This window comes from Leptosomus discolor, chromosome 6 (genome assembly GCF_034619465.1).
Source record: "Leptosomus discolor isolate bLepDis1 chromosome 6, bLepDis1.hap2, whole genome shotgun sequence".
Taxonomy (NCBI): Eukaryota; Metazoa; Chordata; class Aves; order Leptosomiformes; family Leptosomidae; genus Leptosomus; species Leptosomus discolor.
In genome coordinates, this window is record NC_141396.1 from 60,800,157 (window position 1) to 60,821,001 (window position 20,845).

Genomic DNA, 20,845 nt, shown 5'->3' on the forward strand with positions numbered 1-20,845 from the left:
ATGCAAGATTACACACAACTACTCATTTAGGTGACATATTTGATGATTTAAATCTCTTTTTACCTTCCTTTTTTTTTCCCCCCTCAATGAATACAATTATATCCAATAAATTTATCCAGCTTCTTCTAGAAGGCTATTCCCAGTAATACATCTTGCAGACTGATCACCAGTTGCTGTGTAGGGGACATTACACTTGCTCGTGGTCTGAGAAGGAATGAATTACAGCTTTAGTGCTGGATTGACAAGGGCAAGAAGCTCACACTGGAGGTAGATGCTTGGGATGACAGGAATGGGGTAAAAGTGACTCAAACCAATATCAGCTAAATATATTTACTCAAAATAAACTAGGACCAAGTTGCCTGCTATCAACTCATCTGCTGCCTGTACAAGCTGGGTGCCAGCTCTGTGGCACTGCAAGGGAGAAATCAGTGCTGCAGCACTTCTGCCATTTTAGCAATATTAAACTTTGTGAAGATATTTTCTCTGTGATCCCTTAATGCTACCAGAAATATTTGTAAGTCTGTCCCCTGGCTTCTGAATTTCTGATAGTACTATAAATTGATAAAGTCTTCTAGACCAAGATAAACACTATAAAAAGTACTTATATTTAACTGGGCCATAACAAACAGCCACAAGGTTTTGCTATCGCCACCCCCCCCCCCCCCCCCCCCCGTTCCCTCTTATTTCAAATAGTCAGAATATATGAGCTGGTCTTAATCACTCTGGTGACACTGCACTTGAAGTGTTCTGTCAGTACTGTTTTATAAAGTACCCTTTGCAATCACCGTGATTATAAATGAAAGCAGTTGGTAGCACAGCAGATGCCCATGTCCATCATGAACTACTGAATAAACTATTGCTGCACTGAGAACTACCCTGCTTTAAAGTAAAGTGAGATTAAAGCTAATTGTTTCTTAGCTGGTCCATCATACTGGAGTGTCACTGAGAGCTTGTGTGTGTCTCCTCTTAATCACTGTAGCTGTCTGGTATGAATCAATCTTTCGTTTCATATCCCAGAGGTATTGCAAGTGATGTCTGACAGGCAGTTATAAAATAGAGTACTGGACATACTGCCAAGCAGGTGGGAGACCACCAGTGAACGATTCACTGGTAGAATCCCTGTAGCCATTTTCAACCAAGCTTGATAGAAGGATGAGGTCTCAGAGACAACCATATTGCTACAAATGTCTTAAAAATAAGCATGTGTGTAGAGAAGAGACACTGTCCAGGTTACCAGTGCAGACAGAGCTTGGAACAAGCCACAGCATGCGTCTTCTTCCTAGTGGCAACCTAGGGACATTGGAAGGAAGGGAAGGGATAAAGAAATCCAGACTAAAAATCTTCTGGACATTGTAAATTCAATCCAGTTACCTTAACAGAGAAGTCTACTGTTGTTTGAGGTTATCTGAGACATCTGCACACAGCAGATGTGTGTCCTTCTAAAGCTCCAGCTATCATCCAACCAGGGCATGGTGTTGCAGCAGGCAACAGACTGGTGGTGTTTAGGGAACTGAATCATTCTTCAAGAATGGCAGCTACCTCCAGACTCAGAAACCAAAGCTTAGGGGTCTAACGGAGCATCTAAGCCACATTTCAATCAAAAGAAATTCACCATGTAGGCAACGGAGCCTTGACCAAATACAGGTGACCATATCAAGGCTACATGCATCTGCCAATATGTAGTCATCTAGTGCCAACTGACCCTCGCATGCCCAAGTCATCCTGAGGCAACTGGCCAATAGGACACACAATTATGGGAGTTCTGTATCTAGTTGGAGGCCAGGATGGATACCTTACAGTATCCCCAGTGGTGCTAGACAAAACTGAGTCAAGCCCTAGATCTCTGCAGACTGCAGTGGTAGCTCAGTCTTCTCCATAAATGAACATCTCCATACAGGCACCCAAATTTGGTTATCCAAAGCTGAATTTCATCCTATACTTCATTAATTCTGCTGTTCACAGAATAACTTTTTTGAAATGCCTTGTTTTGATTTTCCATATTTATTTGGATATCAAACTACAGTTACATAAGTTTATCCAGATACACCTACAGGTGTATATAATAGGTGGTAACATTCCTAGTGTTGTTATTTACCATGGATTATTAAGGCAATGTTGTTTGCTTCTCAGAAATGCAGCTGACATTTTGCACAAAGAGTTATTTGCAGTTCATGCTCTTAGCCAAAAATAAATCACAAATATCATTCCCTCCTTCCTTTATGAGCAGGTAACCTCAGAGTTGTATTGCTGGGCATTCAAACAGAGTGAACTGCTGTATAAGCACTTTATGTTTACCTATTCCCCCCATTTCACTGTACACTGCATTTTCCAGAAAAAATATGTTCTCAACCCATGACACACCACATTTCCTGTAAAAGGTTACTAATAATATCCAGTTCTCCTAGTTGCTAAGGCAATGCTTTCAGTTTAAGTAAAAGCAAACTAAAAACTAAATCAGTTTTCAAAAGCAATGGCTGATTTGTATGTCTGTATGGATCCTCTTAAAGAGAAATCTGCTTTCCAGTGACACCAAGCAGTCAGACTGTGAAAGCAGGTTGCTTTTTTGGTCTTTGAGGTTAGAAATCAAATGACAGATGCACTCAAAGAAACCCCAACCCCTTTAGCATAATGATGTTAAGCATTTACCCTAATGACAATACAGCATGCTTCCATAGGCTTTCTCAGTTTCAATGCCTTCCCAAAGCTAGTGACTTCGGTTATGCCATTATAGGGCACAAACGATCAGATTCATCCAGCCTAAGGTCAGGTGCCTCCCTGTGGTGCTTAAGCTGAAGGAGTTTTCCCAGGATGTCTGTAGATGATGGAGACAGTCTGGTATCCCAGGAGATGCTGAAGAGCTGAATCGTCTCTGGCAGTGCCTATCGAAGCCTAAGTAGCTTAGGTTTAGTATCTCACAGCTAGGTTAAAGTTAGGGCACTTACGGATGCAGGACAAATAACTAACAGAGTCATAGAGTCACAGAATCATAGGATATGTCAAATTGGAAGGGACTCATAAGGATCATCGAGTCCAACACCCTGCTTCTTGCAGGACTACCTAAAACTAAACCATGTGACTAAGAGCATCGCCCATGACTTGCTAAACCCAGCCATGTGTCCAGAAAGTCCTTCTTGGTGTCAGTGTGGTGCTCCATGCTTCAGGCCAGTGGTGGCCAACCTTTATAACCAGGCAACCTTCACCAAGTGAGGAGAGAGCTTGGGATGTTTCAGCCCCATCCTGAGCAGAGCTGCAGCACACAGGTAGCAAGCCCGGCGTTGTGTAAAGTGCTGCACCAATTCTGTGGTCACAGCAAGTGGAGAGCATAGAGGCATGAAGCTGTGAAGGTAATTCCTAGCTCCCTAGCCATGTGGAGAAAGCAGGCTGCTGAAAGGACTCCGGCCCAAGGAGGCCTAGGCAGGAGCTGCTGGCAGACCCTGGGAGCAATACATGCTGCCATGGTGGGATGCAGTCTGAATGCCTTGGCTCCATCGCTTCCTTTTATTTTGGCCACCACAGGACAAAAACAGACTTCAGATGACACCTTCTCATCCAGCCCTCTTTGAAAACATGTCTGCAAACCCTGTTGCTGAAGTTAAAATACTTTTGGAGCAAAAGCATATGAGTACTCCCCCATTTCGCTTCCATTCTTTTATTTACCTTGATTTGCTTAAAACGGAGGGATATAAATCTTCATGTATTTAACCTTCCACTTGTCTTTCCATCAAACAGTGTGCAGCCCTGCAATCCCCCTGCACTCCTGTGAGTTCTTTCAGCAATGCATTCACTGCTCTGTACTCTGACTGGCGTCACCCAAACGGAGGGCGTTTGGCACCTTGCTCAGCGTTGCACTGAATATAGGCTGAAAACCCACTGGGAAGTCTAAGGCCATTTCTTAACAGATGGAAAATAATTCTGTATTTCATTTAGCTAGGGGCAAGAATGGTGTTGCACCTGCACAAGTTCAATGGCAGGGTTAAGCCATCTCCAAAGTGAGGTACACAGCTACTGCTCTTGTTTGATTGTAGAGGATGTCATATGAGCTCACCTACATGGCTTCTCCTGTAGTGGGATCTGTCTTGACCACACACTGCCAACAAAACAAGTGAGTTTGATTTTCAAACCCCTGATCCTTTCCTGTGCACGAAGTTTAAGTGAACTTTCACACTAAGCAGCAACTGAGTCCAGACATTCTCATCTGCCCAGACCACGCAGGACAAACCCTAGTAGGCTGGAATCAAAGATGGGCTCTCCCTTGCAAGGGGGAGGTTTGTAGAACAGAGCAGTTCAGGAACCGATGTCATGAGCACTTGTTTGTAAACCAACAGGACCCTTCAAACCACTGCAGATGTGTACTGTCCTCTCATCTGCAGGAGATGGAGGACAGGAAGGACAGCTGAGGGCCGCTACAAGGGGCCTACATCACCTGTGGGTGCTTCCCTGTAAAAGAGGAATCTCCTAGGAGCCAGCTAAGCAGGTTTTTCTATAACAGGGTCCAGAGCAGAAAACATGCCCCATCAGTGAATTCTGTCATGCAAAAAAGAAAGCAGTTAAATCAAATTGTATCCCTGTGGCAGCACATTGTCACTGCTGTCACTCAGCTGCACAGAAAAGCCCAGGCGGTGCAGCATGGTGAGGTACCTGCCAGGATCGTCAACGACTCATCTAATACATTCTTGTGGATAAAACAGAACCCATACACCTCAACCTATTCAAACTCATTTCTCTGGTGTACCTGTTAGACACAGACCAGTAAGAAGCTCTTCAGGCACTCTCTGACCAGTGGAAGAAACTGATTTTCTTCCTTCCTATTTGTTTTCTGATGGTACTGGATATCTGCACTGTTCTTTGGCTAGCACAGACAGGAAAGATGCAGTTTTCTCTTTGGAGACCTTGATAACTTCTAGCAAGGCTATTACAATACATATCAATTTATTTGTCTATTTATTGTAGAAAATCCATAAAGCTGCAAAGAAAAACTGTTCATAAAGGAGCTTTCACTGCGTCAAGGAAGTGAGAGATCTATGTTTAAGACAGAGGCCTGCAGTAATAGGTCATCTAGTCCACCTCTCTGCTACTGGAGGATTATTTCTTTCCTTGGAAGTGTATTTTCCAATCCTTTGTACATTTTCATCACAGGGCAAAGTTTACCAAGTGAGACTACTTCTGCAAAAAGCAATTTACATGATCAGTTATTTTCTATATTCCCTTTTCTATTATTTCAGCTATTTGTGCTTGGATAAGAGGCTTATATCCTCACAGCCCAGTTTTTCTTTATCTGCAGTCAATCTCATAATCCCATTCTCGTGATATCTTAGTTTCTCACTGTCGAAATGATCATGATACCCCAAGTATGGCATGAGGTCATTGTGGCCAGGGGCAGGTGGCAGAGAACACAGGTTGGAGCAGGACTGATTTCCTTCATGTTTCGTGCTCAAGATTGGCTGGGAAAATGCGTAGAAATGGGGATATGGATTTCCTGCCTTGCAGCCGTACAACTTCCCAAGTGGGCTCTCATCCTACAAGGCAGACTAGCAGCCGTAAATGAGATGTTTGTAGGACATTATAGTACCAGTTTGTGGCAACAAGATTTTTTTCTTATCAACTCCATGTTAATCTGTTCAGCGAAATAACCATTTTATCTGTTTAGATATAAGAAAATGAAAATTAATAAAAGCAATGCACCAAATTCAGCCTATTTCCCATGTAAAAATCTGTAAACTACTTCATGATGGTAATGAGAGCGGTTGTCCTCCATAGGAAAGAAAAACTATGGCAGGAATAATTTTCTCATATGCAAATACAAAAGTGGCTATAACTTCAGTGGTTTCAGGTAAATTACTTCAATTTTCCCCAAGAAAGAAGAGAAGAAGGCCTGATTTTCCCCCTAGCCTCACAGCTAGCCCTGCCTGTGCAGAACAGCGCTCGCAGACAGCACTTGAAAAGCGCAGCCTTGGTGCACAGCTGACACTCAGACTCCCTTTAGGGGAGTCGAAGACATCTAGGGTTCTCTTTGTAGACAGGCTAGATCCAACCAGATGGTCAAAGGAGCTTAAGCCCACTGTTTCCCATCCTAAAACTGATGGCTGCACAGATGAGGTGAAATGAAGGAGTAAAAGTGCCTTTTCTCTCTGTTGACTGTGAAGAACAAGTGCGTTGCTGATACAGCTGTAGCTATTTGCACAGTAGAGTCCAGAAACGGGGTGAGATGAATGTCATCCCCCCCATCCCACTAGTGTTTTTGTGGTATTTAACATAAGGCCAGGAGTTTTGCTGAATGTTCTCCACTTTAGATACTGACACTATGCTTCCCCACAGTTTCAGTGGTCTCTTGTGCAGCTCTATGTTTTTAAGCAGTATAAGGCACAGAAGTGATGCTGGATGGCAGTTGTGCTCACCCATGTTTGATTGTGTGTGTGTGGGTGGGGGGAACGGTCACCCTATTTCTTGCTTCAGAATTCAAAGGCATCTATATAATTAATAGGGCAGATTCCTCAGTGCTGTTCTCGCCACTTCAGATAGGAGTAAATCTGCTTGAGTAATGGAAGGGTAGATTGAGCCCACTAATTACACTTCACAGCACCTTTGTGTCACTTAAGAATTCTCTGAGGTCATTTTAAGCTGCCATTCATCCTACCCTGTTTTCAGTGGAGCTATGAAGCTGCACTAGTACCAGGATATGTCAGACCTGGCATGGGTACATCCTATTGAGAGGGGGAGGCGGGCAAAGGACACCATGTCAACATCGCTCTTGCTGCCAGTCTGACATTCTGGACCACACGATGAAAATGCCTCTTCAGAGAGGGAGGCTGAACTGGGAGGGAAGTCTGGTGCTTCCCCAGTTCCCGTCTCACAAGGACCAGCCACTAGCCTCTCCCTCTCCTCAGCCCCAGCCCTTGCAGCACCCTGAAAGCAGGCAGAGCAAGGGGCCTATGTCCTTGTCACTCTGAAACACAGACCTGAGGCAACCCATGACACATCTTACCACAATCTGGTAGATCCCTGCACACAAACCCCACCATTCCAAGTGCTGGTCAAGAACTACTGAACTGAATGTAGATTATTTTTTTTTTTTTTAGCTGATGGCTTTCAGTGTTTTTTTGAAGTCTCTTAGAAGTATCAGAAGATGAGTGTCTGGAAACCAAGTGCTTTCTGATCTGAAAATCTTAGTCTCTAAGTCCTATATGAGAGAGGAGGATGGGATGGTGGGTGGAGGTGGATAAATTCTTTCCACTGCTGAAGCCACAGCATAAAAACAAACATGTTTCTGCACGTTTTTCATCAGATATCAAAACAACACTAATTTAACAGCATAGCAAGAGCTCTATCAGAGCTCTGTGGACTTCTCAAACCACTGTCTAGACAGAAAAAACTTCCTATCAGACAAGCCCGGTTGCAAACCTCTCCCAGCAAGACAGCTGTGTTTGCGGTGTTAAAGGCTTAACATACCCCAAAAGCATTAGGGAAACTATGGAAAATTTATTGATTACAAACCAAGAGACAATTACCTCTGTGTTAAGTCAACAAAAGTGTTTAGCTGATGAACATGTCAAGACAATTAGAGAGCAAGACAGACTACACAGGCTTGGACTGACTGTACACACTTGAAAGTCTTTGCCATTGCTGCTCCCTGCAAGGAGTGATGATAGGTGAGAATCTTCTGTATTATTTTTCGCTACTCATATGCAAACACCACTTCATCAGCTGCTCTACCAATTATTATACAATGAAAAAATCCCTAATTTTGGAAGTTTAAGTTCTGTGCTTTTTACCTGGAGACTACATCAGCCCTGATGTGGAGGACACTGATTAGTCAAGGCAGAGTGGAATCCCTGGAGTCATCCCTTTAAATTTAGATCCTACACCTCCCTTGAGAAGGGGACACTCAGCCATGACCAAAGATTGTTCTAAGTTTTGCACTCCGTCATCTACAGGACATCATGTCCCTTGGGCAGTCGGGACTGGAGACCAAGAGAAAGAGGTAATTCCCATTCATACATGGCAGAATACACCTGGGGAAAGGTAAGTCATAGAGACCCAAAAGGATTAAAAAAAACCCCTGGAATGAGAATAACAAAGGAAGAAAACCAGTGATAATAGCCAGAGTAAGTAATGACTTCCCTGCAGCCAATATATAACACCAAAACAAAATCAATATGAGGGTAAGCCCAGAGACTAGAAAATTAAATCAGAGAGTCAAGTCATTAATATTAGCTTGGGCTTTTTTTTTTTTTTTTTTTTTTTTTTTTTAGCAGGGAGGGGAACACTATTTCCTGTAAAATGTTTCTTTCTAAGCAGTTTCACAGGTTTGATGTTATAATTTGGGTTCCATCATGGAACTTTCCTATTAAGTGAAATGTGAAAAGGATACCTATTTAGTGAATTTGGGAGGTGTAAGAAGGTTCTGATTCTTTGCGTTTTGCAAGTGCAGATTCCTGGGAAGGAAAAACAGAGTGACAGAGCTGTCTTCCAGCCAGGAGGGCTTCTTCTAGATAAGCTACAAAATAGATTTCTACTAGTAATTTCACACAGTGCAGAATCTCCTGCCTTCACAGCATACGGCTGGGCTTATAGCTTTCACAAACCTCTTCTGGAGAAGACCAATGACTCAAAAGTGGGACAAAACCTCATCTTTCATCAAAGAAACAGGGCAGAAAGGTTTACCAGTAGTGGTGCCAGTTACGTCTTCAAAATGAGAGACACCCTGTATTTGCAAGGCAGGAGGTGCTGACACTCACACCTCACTGCTGTCCTAAAAAGTGACCCATTTCATTTGCCATCATCTGCCCCTGGATCCCATGGTGCCCCCAGTCAGCAGCCTGTCCCCTTTGGTCTCTGACTTAGCTGTGGCTACTTCTGCAGGTCTCTTGTGCTTCCCAAAGCCTCAGGCAGTTATGCTTGTCCTTTTGAACAGAAGAGAAGGAGGTGGGTGTCCCTTCTTCCTGCAGTGTATATCTACAGGATCAAGATGGCTCTGATCTGTGTTTTGCAGAGGAGCATCACCAAACACATATGAAAGGCACTTTGTGGACAACGGGCTACCAGCATCCTTCAAATTGAGTCTGTGCTCCACCACATGACCAAAGCAAACTCCTCTTTCCAGGCATGATGACCTCATCTTTGACTACCTTCTTATATCAGGAATCACAAAGGTATTTTACTGATACGGAAATTTGAAAATGATTTTATTTATTAATTGTATTCTGTGTGCCTGGCTGAAATCACAGCAACTGGGGCTGCTCAAAATCTTTAGTGCAAGATGGACATGAAATCGGGGAAGCAAAGGAGAAAGTTGATGGTGTTGTCCATACAAGCATTTTCATGAGTTTAGGCTCACTGCAAGACTTCTAGATAGAAGAAAGGAACCAAGAGCTAGTCCATCTTATGATCTAAAAATTGCATCTGCAGTAGTAAACAAAGACAAGCCAAGCCTGTCCTCCATCCCTGAGGGTAAGAGGCTGAGGTCCCTTCTCTGCTCTTCCCCCTTTGTGGTCGCTGTCCCCAGCCAGAACGTTCCCCTCTATGCCTAGGCACCAGCTGGAACGGGGTAGTCAGAGAATATGCTAACCAGGACAGAGGATGGACACTCATAATATTTGAGTTCATGACCTAACCAGTTTATAGATGCAGCCACCTGCCTGTGTTTTGAAGCAGAGAGACTTCGGCAGACATTTTGCACTTGCTGAACATCCCAGAAATGGGATGGCATGACATCTAAATGTGGGAGACAAGAGAATTACAGGAGAGAAGAAGGAACATGGAAGTTCTTCTGGAAGAAACACCCATACAAAGGAGTTTGTAGCACAAGGAGCATGAGAGTGCTTTCTGTTGAGTGGTTGCCACAACTGAGCAGACGTGAGGAGGGCCAGAAAGAGAAGGGAACTGGTGGTGGGGAGGAGGCAGCAAACAGAGGGGAATGGGGATGAACTGAGAGTACAGCTGCTTGAAAACAGTCCATCCCCAAATGTAAGTGCCTCTCTTCATCTCCATGAAAATTCAGCATGGAAAATATCATGTATACTTCAATCCAACCCGTAAGATCAGTTAGCATGTACACTTTTCGTACAAAACTATGACTATGACCCATGGAAGGCAGAGGTTCTGTACAAAAATTAACTTGGTCAAAAAATAAAACCATTTTTGCATTAAAATAATTACGATTTCAAATGGCTTCAGGACAGAGACCTGGAATTTGCTTGTGCGTTGGGAAGGGTGAAGTCAAGATATACGGTCAGATGGAGCTTGCAGAAGATGTCACAAAAGACAGAAAGCCAAAGGAATGTTGAAAAAGGAGGAGATTTACTCAAAGCATGAGATTAGGAGGACTACAACAGAACTATGTGGCAATATCAGAGAGGGAGTTACTATAATCAAGGCCAGAGTTGACCAAAACCAAAATATATTTTAGGTAGAAGAAAAATAAAGGAAGGGCAGATTTGGGTCATATTTGATGAGAACTAATTTAAACAGGAGTCTGGCTAGGAATGACCCAAACAAAACAGGAGGAAGAGAAAATAACACGTGAAATCTGGATACAGGGAAATAGAACAAAAAAGACTTAAACAGCAGCAAAGAAATGAAAATGTTAAGAGGGATGGAAAAACAACAGGTCTGATTCTCCTTCCCTTTGCACCGTTTGCAGTTATACAAAATTGATGGAGTAGATCTGTGTCTATTGGGAGATCCTCCTCAGCAAATGTGGGAGAGTGATTTTATTGGATTTACAGGAGTTTAACAGAGTAAGAGCCAGCCGAGCTGACTTTTGGGAACAGAACGAAATGTGGGTTTGCAGCAGGAGACCAAAGGCAGGACCTCTTTAACTGCAGGAACTTCTTAACTGTTCAATAAGACCCAAAAAGACAGGAAATTAGTATCTAATCCTGTGTACTACATTTAGTTTCCAAATGTATTCTTCTGCATATTTCCTTGGGAAGCCACAGACCATGCTGCTACATATGTGCTAGGTGGAGAAATGCAGATACAAATACATACTGTACATGGAAAAGATAAATTCCAGTCTTTTTAAAATACCACACACCTCCTAAGACGGTTAAGGCTGTCATGACTAGCTGATTGTTTCACATATCCCTTTTAACAAGGTATTTCTAGAGGCAACTGTTAGAATGAACTGCTCACCGCTCAGTTTTGGTGGGGAAAAATAATATTTTTAATAGATTTTTTTTTTTTAGACAAAAGTATAAAATGTTTAGGAGTAATGAATAATAGATTAAATCTGTACCACATGGTCTATTTTAACATTAAAACCTCGCCCTTCCTTTAACACACGCTAAGAAGAATTTTGTTGTCATTACCCTTCCAATGACATCCAGACAACTCGCACAGTGACATTAATAAAAAGAGACACATTTAGTTGTACCTACCTTTGCACACTCTTGTCCAATTAAATTTGACTCAGTGTCTTCTAGATTTTTAATAACTACCCAGCTATTAGGAAGAATTTAACCACTGACAAAACCCTGTTTACACTATTAACCAAGGACAGATGTACAAAAAATGGGCAGCATTTTACTCTACTGATGCCTACTATATTAACAGAGCTGCAGTTTATATTTTGAAAACTCAGCTCCTCTTCAACCCTTGGACTTACAACTAAATCTCAAGAAACAATTCACTAGTAATATCTTCACAAATAAAATATATATATATATGTACATAGATATGGTGAATCCTATTAAAAATAGGTCATCTTGCCAGCAGTTCATACAATGGAGTCAATGCTTAAGCAATATTTTTAGAGAAATATCTCTGACTTGGAAACACAATTAGAATACAAGGCATAAGGATGGTCTCCAAGGGGCAGGTTGATTGAACTAATGTATTAGCATCCTTCTTCTTCCATATTTCTAAGTAATCTTACACCCATGAAGGTTAATGGGAGATAGTTTCATATGCCTTTATATACATACCTATGGAAGAGCACTAGCATTATTATCAGATTTTATTCCTCTCTGATACACTTCAGTGGCTTGTTTTAGCTCAAGAATAAATACTTATTATTCTACTGATGAAAATCTGCACCAAATGCCAAAATTTGTCACAGGCCAGCAAGGAATCTGGTTTGGATTATTCCTTTTGGGAATTCCTTATTTCACAGAGGAAAAAAGAGCCTTAGTCCAGTTTTTGTTTTCAGCCTCTTTTGAGCTGCATCAGAAGCAAAAACTCATTCCTCTCCTGTGCACCAACTTTTGTTAGGATTTCGACTATTTGTATTTAAAAAGATCTACCTTTCTGTGGATGGATGTTGCAGGGAAAAAAATGGTAGATTTTAATATATATTCAACACAGACACCTTATAGTACCTTGAAAAGAGGAACTCAATACACTTGTCCCCTAATACAAGATGCATGCTCAGATTTAGCCACCAAGTGCCAAGATTCTACTCTTCAGGAGAAACAACTGAGCCTGTGGCAGGATACAGAAACTCATAAACCTGGAGTGACAGAAAGAAGCAGATTACTTTTTAGGAGTACATTTTGAAGGTAGTTTTTCCTCCTGTCTGTTCTCAGGTGCCTTTCCTTCACATCTCTTGGGTAAAGCAGCCCTGTATTTCCCAGCTTTGAATAGACTCTATTTAATCTACCATACAATGGCGTTTTTGAAACCCAGCAGCCTTTGGTGGTCCATCATAAATATCCTGAGGTTAATTTCCCCAGATGTTTAAACACCAGCATCTGGTGTTACACATGAGGGTGGGATATATCTACTCATTAATGAAATGATAATTATTTATGTGGGCACTGATAAATTGCACCATTTTTAAAGCCTGGAGTCTTAGGCAAAAGGTTTGTCTTTAAGGATGCGAGCTTTCCATCTCTGCTAGGAGTCATCAGAGGCGACTGGACTGATTGATGGTTGGTGTCAGGATGTATCTTTTTGATTCATCACGTGATGCTATCTGTTTCTGGGGTACCTTTTATTACTCTTCAGGATGTTTAATACTTAAGTATATATAGCCAGATGTTTGCTCAAAAGCATCAGTTACCTGAGCGCTCTGCTTCCCAGACACTGCTCAAGCAAGGATGGATTATTGGGAATACAAATAGCAAAAATTGCTTTGGGACATATGGACTATACATGTAGCTGGCATGAAAAATATGAAGGGAGAAGCTGGGAAATGTGCTGGGGTTTAGCTGTTTTCCTCTGAGGTTTGAATTCTCCAGTATCACGCTAAATGTACCTGCTGCCAGCCGTAAGCATACATCTGTAGAAGCAAAAAGGATGGTAACATGCTGACAGTTGTTTTGACTCTGTTTGGCTTGTGTCCCCAAATGTGCTTATTCATGTATTCTGGGCTGCTCTTCTGCAAAACTGCATGTGACTTGAGAAAGAAAATTTGCCTTCCTTATGTAAGTGTCCAAGTTGATGAGATAGAGTCAAATGACACATCTTGCTAATGATCCCTTGGTCTCCCTGGCATCTTCAGGACCCTCTAGCTCTCCAGCCCCTATCTTCAGTATTCCCCCAGCTCTCATTATGGCTCTGCAGCTTTCTGATGAGTCCTCCTCCTCCTCAGCACCCCACATGCACTCTGCTCACTGCTTTGCAGATTTTGTGCATCCTGATGATGACTGCTACTGACACGACTATTCTCGCCTGTTTGTCTAGTGGCCTTCTCAGCTGATGTAACCAAACCAAAAATGCACGTTTCCAGAATGTTGGGAGCTGCTGAAAGAGCAGATAAGGTGAACAGCAGCACCCAGCACACGAACATGAGGGTGCAGAGAGAGCAGAGAGAAGGCAGTGCTCATGCAAGACTTGGGACAACCTGAACTTCTCTTGCAATCTCCTTTGGACGCATATTTCCTTGCGAAACACTGTTCTTTCCCAGCTTTATACAGTTGCATCTTATCCTCTCTTCCTTCCACCGTGCAACAAGTGGAACTGGTGGGCCCCAAGGAGAGTACCTGCTTGGTGGTAAAAGTACAATATATAAAGCTTGAGGACGTGGACTTCTACTGTGGTTTGAAAACTAAAACCCTAAAACCTAAAATGGAGCTTGGGCTTGTAATACCTTCTCCCAAAACTTGCTTTAACTTCCAGCAAGCAGATCTAACCTAGTATCTGCAATTAGAAGGCACACGATATTTTAGAATTCCAATTCATTTATATTAATGATCAGATGCAATACAAATACTAAATTTCCCTCCAAGGAGATTAATTTTTACTGACAGATGGATGTCTTCAGTGGCCCTCATGAATAAGAGCATGTTCGTCATTAAATGCAAAAATAATTACTTGATTCAAGGCAGCAAGACCTGCTGCAACTCTTGAGTTGTACCTTTCTCTAGGGATAGACAGTGAAAAACATGAAACTGGGCTTCACTAGTCCTAAATTTGTACATAATTTGAAAATAAGGAGATAGCTGGAAAAGTGCTATCATATGTCATCAATGTTCCATTTTCATTCATTTATTGGCACAGGAAATCTTAATGAATGAGGCCCTGTTCCTTTGGGATAAAGCAACCCTTAATCACCCTGTAAAAAGTTTCACAGTCTTGAAAACCCCTGGTGTAATGCCTCATGTCTTTTTTAAAAGTCAGAGTCTTGATATAGTTGCTTTCTGTGACAATCCTATCACGTCAGGCAGAAATATAAGTCTCATCTGAAGACGTTCTTTGACCATCATAATATGCTTCGGCTGTCTGAACTCTTGAAATGTAAAATTGTAATCCACTTTTACCTAAGCCTGTTAGATGCCTAGGTATTATTTTGCTATTACTTGTGATTTTACCACGAGGGACAGTCATAGTTCTCTATACCCATTTCATTTAAACAAAGAGAAAAATCTGACACATTACCACAAAGCTCTTTCAAGCCCGGTTGTGATCTACTGAGAAATTTGCATTGATGGAGATTTATCAGTATTGCGTGAGACAGGACTTCATGGCTACTGCTACACTAATAAATTAAAAGTGCCCAGGAACATTTTCTGGCACTGAGGACAAATGCAAAACATCATCTTGCTTCGTGGTATTAAACTTCTTCATGTCCTGCACTGACCTCAAACTTCCAGCTGGGATAGTCCCTTGCCTGTGGAACTCCTGTGCAGTCAGCAAGCTGACAGGCTCCCACAGGACTAGTTGTCCTACAGAGGTGGCCACATACACTCCCTCTTGTGTTCCTCAATTACAGATCGTGGTGCTCACATGGCAACGCTCAGTAAAGAACTCTAGGAAATGTTTTAATATAGAAACAAAGCCCCCATGCTGAAGACCATACAATCCAAATAGCAGCCCCGCCTCACACATTTGTATACTACACATCACAACTACCTCCTTTGTAAGTTTTTTGTTCTGCTTTCTTGACTGCAAACACCAAAATAAAGGCTACCTTAGCAAACAAACAAACAAACAAAAAAGCATCGAACAAAGCTAATCAGACTTAAACACGCCTTTACTTTGTTCTTAATGTTAAAAGAATAGGCAGGAAAGGAAACAATTGATCTGGATAGACACAAATTTGCAGGCGCACAGAGAAAGTGATTTTGCCTAACTAGGATTACAGCCATAGCCAGTAAGTGTTAGGTAGCCACACGGGACCCAAAGACTCCTTATGTTACTTAGGGTCTGTCACTTCGGAAAGTGATACAGGATAGGAAATCACTGTGAATTTCTTCTCATAGACTAAGCTTCACATATACCTGTAGTCATTTCTCTTCCCCACACAAACAGTCATCCTCATCCCAAATCTCCCTTGCACACCTGTCAGGCCAGATCCACGCTAAACGGCCCTTCATCCATCTCACCATTCTGCTCCTTCTAGGACATTTATTCCCATCCAGGTTGTACTGGTGGTGCTCAGGACAACCTTCTAGTGGTAGGGATGGAGACTTTTGTCAAAGAAAATGTTGAAGTGGAAATACTAAGAAGTTATGTGTTGCTCACATTCCCTGTAACATGATTACTTTCTTTCTTGCCCTGCTGCAGAGATATGTCTCTGTCAGAACAGCTCTGGTAATATGCCATTTTATCAACAGGCTTTGGTTGTTAAAGATCAAAATGGTGTTGAGTGAGACCTAATGAGCTTTTCTTGGCATCTAACCAGTTTCAGAATTCATGGATTTTAACATGATGGAGATTTAGCAGCACCCTCCCAGAACATCTCTTCCAGGAACTGTCCTACACTGACTTGTAGGAAAGGCACATAGAGAGGGACAACCCCCCTTTTTCCAAGAATGTGACTTCCAGATTTCTGTGTGTCACAGTCATGGGCCATGTTAAAACAGAAAAAATATCCATTAAGGCTTCCTGAGACATGGAAGCAGAATAAAAGGATGGGTTCCAGGCATATCTGGCTTTTTCAGAGAAAAGTTTCCACTGAGTTTAACCAAAGCAGGCCACTTCAAATCTCATCCAAACCGTGCCGAGCAGCTCTGCTGACAGGCACTCAAATTACCATAGTCAGACAGGACTGGAAGGTCCTCTTGGGTCACCAAGTCAAGCCCCCTGCTAACATGGGTTATTTCCTTCACAAACTAATCAAGCTCCATCTCATATGCTGCTGATTTGGGGTTAGTCAGTCATGCTGGAAAGTCCTCTTAAACAACCTCACTGTGCTGGTAGTCAGAAGCCTCCTTTCCAATCCCAGACTAAAGATACCTACCGTGATTTATACTCCCTTTTTTTGGGGATGAGCAGTATCCTGTCAGTTAAACTGTTCTCCTCCCATACCTAGCTCTGCATTCACTTCATCAACTTCATATTCCAATACTGTGCTTTTCCCCGTGGTATTTAATCTTTCTTGAGCCATTAATGAGGTGTATTGCATATCCAGCATTGCAGATCGCCGTGCAACAGCATTCATACACTCCTTCCTCCTCTGTAATTACTTTTTGTGATATGTATTAGAATCTCATTTACTTTTTTGATGGGTGAAATGTATTGGTACATTGGTACATTGTATTGGCTTAGTCAGCCAGAATGATATGTACATGGGGACACCTACAACTGAGTTTGCCTCCCAAGACTTCAGGGACAGAAATAGGTACCTGTAGGGTCTTTTTATCTGATGTATTTTAGATGTCTTTTTGGGTAAGATATTTTATGTCTTCACAGACTCCATCAACCAAATCCAACTACAAAGGCTTCTCCATGCAATTATCTCAGATGTAGATGTCTATAGTGACTGATACATACACTTTTATTATCCTCTCAAACATTTTCTTTTGGTAAGCTACTTGGTCGTAACATAAATTCTTAAATAGGGCTGAGTGCATGACCTTACACTTTGTATTTTGTAATTCCATGCATCAAACATTAATTCAACGATAATGGTTATGCGATTCTTCCTGCAGGATAGGCTAATACCCTAGAAATTGGTGGTGCTTTCTACCTTTGTGTTTTCAGAAAACATCATTAGTACTTTCCTGAGTGAATAGCATTTCCATGGACAGAAGACAAAAAAAAATCCCAAACGTAGGACTGATCCTAAAAGGGCACTTCCAGTCTTACATTTTACCTCAGGAAAATTCTGAAGTTATCATTTCCCTAGTTACAGACTCTACATCTTGGCACGCTTGTGACTCCAGGAAGATGAAATCCACCATGGAAATGCAGCAGTGAATTACCAGCTTGTGGTGAATTGGGGAACCGTGGTGGATGTGCCATGGAAGTACTAGGGGTTGTATGTAAATCAGACAGAGGTGAGACAACGGCAGTCCAGAAACTCAGCCCTGAGGGTGAGTTAATGCACTGTATTTGTTTTGTTTAACACTAACTGATGCTTTTTGGGTGCTGCCTTTGAAATACACAGCCAAATCAGAGCATGAGCAAAGACAGTGAGTGCATTTCTGCCCTGTGTTGAGTCGCCCTTCGCTTGGTGGCACCTCAGGAGAAGCTGGTAGAAAACATGCTTCATCCGGGTGGCTGGCAGAATAATAAAAAGGTGGCTTGGGTAGTGTATGCCATGCACACACAATGGGGTTGGAAGGTTGTTCTGTCTGTGATTGGAGTGTCAGTTTTATTCATGCACGTTGTTAGCACTCATTACACGCAATTGTCCCCTGAGAAGTGGCTGGTGTCACACTCGACGCTCACATCGGCTGACCCGCCAGAGTAGGGGGCACTGAAGACTGCCTTGTTACTCAAATTCTCCTACATCTTCTTAATAATTCCTGTCTCGGTAATTTTCCTTATTAACCTCAGTAACGTAAACATACGTAGGAAATATGTTAAGCCCTTTATAAGACTTAACAGTAAGCATAATTATTCAGTTAGCAATTTCAGAAACTCTTTCTTACAAATGAGGGAGAAACTATTTTATTATCTGGCTGGTTTGATTTTACCTTCCAAAGCGTCTTCAATGACTCTAAAAATGCCATCTGACAACAGTAGCGCAGTCTTACTGTGCAAGAGGCAGTTACACAGCACATAGTTTTCCAACTATGTTGCAAAGTTCAGTTCTTTGCAGATGACTCAAATATCAGCTGACCAGCAGTAAACATAGTTTCATGTGGCACTGCACGGGTCCAAGACATTTTCAGGATATATGAATAGAAACCAAAGATTTAAGATTTATTAAAATCCCTTTCAACAGCTGCACTGCTCTATAACATGAAGTTGCCCAGGGCACTTACCAACTTTCCTGTATTTTCCTCCACCATTCATTTGAATTTATGTTACTGAGGCTCGCCAAGACCTGCACACCACATCACCAAACATACCACAGAATCACAGCAGTTTTAACTCTTTCAACACCAGTGTGCAGCCTTTACTTTACAGAAGTTAAAGAGCAGGTCTGCTCTGTAACGCTTAGCCTTGCAGTTGGGAAAGTGACCACAGACACTACCATAAGTACTGGCAGATGTGACGGATAAAAGTATTTAATCAAGATGAGCGTGCAGGGAAAAGACACTGTAGGATTTCCTCCATGCCTTCAGAGACTAAGAAAGTGTTCAGAGTCCAAGTAGAGCTACAACCTCAGGATAATATTTTTCTTATCAGAAAACTTGAAACTCAGAGGAGGAAGGAGAATATCAGCAAGTTAAAAGAGAAACTTTGCTGGCACAGATTCAACGGAGTTACAGGTAAAAGATTTAGCACTTGAGTCTTATTTTAAAGGCCTCGTGGTGCTTTTCTACCACCAGAATTTTTGGGTCTGATGATGTTCAGCAAATAAGTGAGTTTGCGAATTCAATCCACTCTCACTGAAAAAAAGCAGGAATTTTGCTGATGCCAGAGGAATGAGATGATCTTCTCACCACCTGCTGATCAACATCATGAAATCTCCATGTAACGCAGTTGGTGCTGGATGAGTCTCATGATTCAGAACCTGTTGTTCTTTTCACACCTATGAATCATTTTCTTTTTCTTTTTCTTTTTTTTTTTTTTTTTTTTGGAGTGATCTACAGACAATAATAATTCCTATTTACCTGTCATTGCTACGTGCTTTCAGAACTGTTGGCTGAAAAGGATAAAGCTAGCATTTTTGTTTTCAGCCGATCGGTAACTTCAGCTTATCCGTGCTGACAGTTTTTCAATACCTGGTTTTACATCTGGGACAGTCTTTTTTGAGCACTGAAGGTTAAATATATGCAGACAATGTTAGTGCAATCTCTGCCAAATCAGATTTAACAGAACTTATACACACTGATGAGTGTTAATATCTAAGGGTATCAGATGTTACAAATTCACATCTTTCAATAATCCATTAATATTTCAAATGTTAACATTTTCCCCAGACTTCACCACATATTATTTTCAGGTTTCATTATCATATACAGAATCTATTCCTTAATGGCAGGGTGAGGTTAACTTTCTGGATCTCAGGCTAAACTCCCAAAGAGATATGTAGAAAGTAATAATTTGCCCCAACTCCTCTAATCACATTTAGCTCCAAGAAAAATCTATAGAAATAGGAAGTTAGGGAAAAAAAACATAAGTTACCTGCCACTTTCTGAGTAATCATAATTAGTCTTTTGACTTTTATAAAAAACCCCTATCAAATATAATTTGCTCTTGCAATCAACATTTTCAGTGCAAAACTAACTGTCAAAATATAAATTAATGTAAACAAAACAATGTGCTCTGTTTTTCTACAAGCACTTTTTTTCCAAGCTCTTTCAAGGACTTTTCTGTCCCAGCAGCTGTGAACCAAAACACTGGGTACTTAAAAGCAAAGCAACCACTAAAAACAATCGGTAGCAAACCCCAACATTTTTTATAGCAGCATCTACTATTAAACAACTCGCTACATAAACAGTAAGACCATTAGAGCCGCAATGTCAAAGATGCTCTGTAAGCTGAACGGGCGAAACATTTCCACAACGACTGCAAGCCAGCAAAGCGCTCCATAAGATGTCAACAGGGAAATACAACTCAGTCTTAATAGGTTCAGAGCTTATGTAAGCCGTGCTTATGGGATAGTCTATTAAAAAAGCAAGCGAGCAAGTGACATTACTGTAAACACAACCTGCAGCTTCCTAGAACATGCAGGCTAAAGACATTCAAAACGCTACTCAAAAACACCGTGCTAGCTGTAAGGTTCAAGCGCTCTGGCCCAAAAATGAAGGGAAGTAAAAATATCTCCCAATACAGTGCCAGTTGAGGTGATATTCACTCCTGTACAGAAGAGAGATCTGGAATCCCTTCAGCCCCATGAATAGCTTAAGAAATAAAATCATTGTAACTAGCCCATGTGCCTTTCTTCTAGTAAAACTTTGTCTGTTCTTCTGCAAAAACCAGTAAGCCTTCATTCCTAAGTAGTAATGCAATGCTAGCAATTTTGTATTCGGGATAGGAACAAGTTTCTCTGGTTGAAACCTTGGTTCATCGAATTAAAGCCATGAAGCAATGTGAGATTTACCATTTCTGGATAAAAAAAAATGGT

The 20,845-nt window shown here is 41.6% G+C and overlaps 1 protein-coding gene across 4 annotated transcripts in view; it reads right to left on the reverse strand.

Annotated features, from left to right (window-relative positions):
• Positions 1–20,845, reverse strand: part of SCN5A (sodium voltage-gated channel alpha subunit 5) — a 172,793-nt gene that overhangs the window by 70,952 nt on the left and 80,996 nt on the right. The gene's annotated exons all lie outside the window — the stretch shown is intronic.